The sequence below is a fragment of the Piliocolobus tephrosceles genome, chromosome 19 (assembly GCF_002776525.5).
Source record: "Piliocolobus tephrosceles isolate RC106 chromosome 19, ASM277652v3, whole genome shotgun sequence".
Taxonomy (NCBI): Eukaryota; Metazoa; Chordata; class Mammalia; order Primates; family Cercopithecidae; genus Piliocolobus; species Piliocolobus tephrosceles.
The window spans coordinates 67,093,831-67,098,314 of record NC_045452.1 but is presented as its reverse complement, the minus strand read 5'-3'; positions in this window follow the sequence as shown (position 1 = coordinate 67,098,314).

The window sequence follows — 4,484 nt, the reverse complement described above, 5'->3', positions numbered from 1 at the left end:
GCTTTCTGTCAAACTGCTCTGTGTCAGGGGAATTCCGCTCACACCGTTATGCTTCTCTTTTCATTGAGGAATATCATAACACTGTTTTTGTTTAGTCTGCGAAGGGATATTCAGGAGCACTTTAAAGCTTACAGTGAGAAAGGAAATGTCTTCACATAGGAACTGGAGAGAAGCTTTCTGTGTAGCTGTTTTGTGACGTGTGCATTCCACTCACAGAATGACGTGTGCATTTCACTCACAGAATGAGGTGTTCATTCCACTCACCTTTCTTCTTCTAGTGGATTCCGGAAACCCTTTTGGAGGAAAACCTACCAAGAGACATTCGGGAGTATAGGGATGCCTATGGTGAAAAACGAAATATACTCAGACAAAAACTGGAAAGAAGATTTCTGTGAAACTGCTTTGTGTTAGATGTATTTATTTATCTTGCATAGTTAAAACTTTTCTTATATTATGCAGTTTGGAAACTCTGTCATGCACAGATCCACGAACGGACATTCGGGAGCACATTCAGGCCTACGGTGAAGGAGGAGATATCTTCAGATAAAAAGTGGATAGAAGCTTTCTGAGAACCGACTTTGTGATGTATGCATGCCACTCAGGGAGTTATACCACTTTTCTCACAAGGCATTGTTTGAACACTGCTCCTGTGAAACCGAAAAAGTGATATTTTGGAGCGCAATGAAAACTATGGCCAATAGTGAAATATACTGAAATAAAATCGAGGAAGAAGCATTCCAAGAATCTGCTCTCTGATATGTGCATTCACTTCACTCAGTTAATGCTTACTCTATGCTGTCCAGTTTTGAAACTCTGTCTTTGAAGAATCTGTGAAGGGATATTTAATGATGCCTGGAAATTTGTGGTGAGCAAGGAAACGTCTTCCAATGAAACGTGCAGAGAAACTTTCTTAGCAACTGCTTTGTGATGTGTGTATTTGTCTCATAGAGTTAAACCGTTCTTTGGTTTGAGCAGCTGGAAATTACTGTTTTTGTGGAATCTGAGGAAGGACATTTGGGAATGATCCTTAGAATATGTAAAAGAAATATCCTCAGGTAAAATCCAGAAGGAAGCTTTCTGTGAAACTGCTCTGTGTCATCTTAATGGCTCTCACTCAGATAAGCCCCTCTTTTCATTGATCAGTATTCTAACCCTGTGTATGCTTAGCGTGTGATGGGATATTCGGGAGCACTTTGAGGCTTACGGTGAAAAAGGAAATATGTTCAGACCAAAACTGGAGAGAAGCTTTCCGAGGAACTATCTAGTGAAATCTGAATTCCACTCACAGTGTTATACCTCTCTTTTCATACAGCATCAGGGAAACCCTTTTGGAGAAACAGGTACCAAGCCTTATTCGGGAGCATGTTGGTGCCAATGGTGAAAAGGGAAATAGCCTCAGACTAAAACAGGAAAAAGTTTTCTAGGAACCTACTCTGAGATATGTGTAATCATTTCACATAGATAATGCTTTCTTTATATTATGAAGCTTGGAAACTGTCATGGACGAATCCATGAAGGAACCTTCGGGAGCACTTTGAGGATGGTGGTGAAAATCGAAATATTTTCAGATAAAAACTGGAAAGAAGCTTTCTGTGAATCTGCTTTTTGCTATGTTTATTCTCCTCGCATAGATGAAGCTTTCTTTACATTACACAGCTTGGAAACTCCCTCGTGGATGGATCCGCGAAGGGATATTTGGGATCACATTCGTGCCTATAGTGAAATAGGAAATATAGTCAGAAGAAAACGGGAGAGAAGCCTGCTGAGAAAGTGCTTGGTGACGTGTGCATTCCACTCAGGGAATTATAACTTACTTCTCATAAGGCACAATTTGAACACTGTTCTTGTAAAATCAAATGAGTGATATTCAGAGCACATTAAAGAATATGGCAAAATTGAAATATCCATAAAAAACAGAAAGAAGCACTCGAAGAAACTGCTCTCAGACATGTCGATTTTCACACAGGGTTAAAGCTTACTCTACATTTCCCAGTTTGAAACTCGGTCTTTGAGGGTTTTGCGAACGTTTAGTAAGTTGCATCCAGAGGCCTGTGTCAAGCTGGGAAATGTCTTCCATCTGATATTTGAGAGAAGCTTTCTGTGCAACTCTTTTGTGAGTTCATCTCATAGAGTTAAATCATTCTTTGGATTGAGTAGTTTGAAATCACTGTTTCTGTGGAATCTGAGAAAAGACATTTGGAAACGCTCTTTAGAATATCTTGAAAAAGAAATAACCTCAGAGATAAATCATAAGGAAGCTTTCTTTGAAACTGCTCTGTGTCACGTGAATTCCGCTCTCACAGTTAAGCTTCTCTTTTCATTCAGCAGTATCATAACATTGGTTTTGTTTAGTCTGCGAAGGGATATTCAGGGGCACTTTGAGGCTTACAGTGAGAAAAGAAACTTCTTCAGATAGAAACTGGAGAGAAGCTTTCTGAGGAGCTGCTTTGTGACGTGTGCGTTCCACTCACAGAAATTCACTCACAGAATGACGTGTGCATTCCACTCACCTTTCTTCTGCTATAGGATTACGGAATGCCTTTTGGAGAAAAAACTACCAAGAGACATTCGGGAGTATAAGGATGGCTATGGTGAAAAAGGAAATATCCTCAGACAAAAATTGGAAAGAAGATTTCTGTGAAACTGCTTTTGGTTAGATACATTTATTCATCTCACAGAGATAAAACTTTTCTTATATTATGCGGTTTGTAAATTCCGTCATGCACGGATGCGTGAAGGGACATTCGGGAGCACATTCAGGCCTACGGTTAAAGAGGAGATATCTTCAGATAAAAAGTGGTGTGAAGCTTTCTGAGAAACTACTTTTAGATGGATGCATTCCAATCAGGGAGTTATACCTCTTTTCTCACAAGGCAGTGTTTGAACACTGTTCCTGTGAAACCGAAAAAGTGATATTTCAGAACGCATTGAGGACTACGGCGTATAGTGAAATATACTGAAATAAATTCGAGGAAGAAGAGTTCCAAGAATCTGCTCTCTGATATGTGCATTCACTTCACAGACTTAATGCTTACTCTATGTTGCCCTGTTTTAAAACTCTGTCTTTGAAGGCTCTCTGAAGGGATATTTAGTGATGTCTGGAGGCTTGTGGTGAGCAAGGAAATGTCTTGCGATGAAACCTTCAGAGAACCATTCTGAACAACTGCTTTGCAATGTGTGTATTCGTTTCATAGAGTTAAACTGTTCTTTGGATTGAAGAGCTTGAAATCACTGTTTTTGTGGAAGCTGAGGAAGGACATTTGGGAACCATCCTTAAAACATGGAGAAAGAAATATCCTCAGGTAAAATCCAGAAGGAAGCTTTTTGTGAAACTGTTCTCTGTAGTCTTAAAGGCTCTCACTCAGTTAAGCCAGTGTTTTCATTGACCAGCTTTTTAACACTGTGTATGCTTAGCATGTGATGGGATATTCGGGAGCACTTCAAGACTTACAGTGAAAAAGGAAATATGTTCAGACCAAAACTGCGGAAAAGCTTTCCGAGGAACTGCCTTGTGACATGTGCATTCCACTCACAGTTTTATACCTCTCTTCTCATACAGCGTCATGGAATCTTTTTTGGAGAAACAGGTACCAAGTGATATTCGGGAGCATGTTGATGACGATGGGGAAAAGGGAAATAGCCTCAGAATATAACTGGAAAAACCTTTCTGGGAAACTACTCTGTGATATGTGTAATCATCTCACGTAAATAATGGTTTCTTGACATTACGCAGCTTGTAGACTGTCATGGACGGATCCACGAAGGGACCTTCGGGAGCACTTTGAGGACTATGGTGAAAAACGAAACATCTTTAGAAAAAAACCGGAAAGAAAGGCTAATTTCCAGAATCTACAAAGAACTCAAACAAATATACAAGAAAAAAACAAACAACCCCATCCAAAAGTGGGGAAAGGATATGAACAGACATTTCTCAAAAGAAGACATTCATACAGCCAACAGACACATGAGAAAATGCTCATCATCACTCGCCATCAGATAAATGCAAATCAAAACCACAATGAGATACCATCTCACACCAGTTAGAATGGCAATCATTAAAAAATCAGGAAACAACAGTGTTGGAGAGGATGTGGAGAAATAGGAACACTTTTACACTGTTGGTGGGATTGTAAACTAGTTCAACCATTATGGAAAACAGTATGGCAATTCCTCAAGGATCTAGACCTAGATGTCCCAAATGACCCAGCCATCCCACTACTGGGTATATACCCAAAGGATTATAAATTATTCTACTACAAAGACACATGCACACGTATGTTTATTGCTGCACTATTCACAATAGCAAAGACTTGGAATCAACCCAAATGTCCATCAGTGACAGACTGGATTAAGAAAATGTGGCACATATACACCATGGAATACTATGCAGCCATAAAAAAGGATGAGTTTGTGTCCTTTGTAGGGACATGGACGCAGCTGGAAACCATCATTCTTAGCAAACTATCACAAGAAGAGAAAACCAA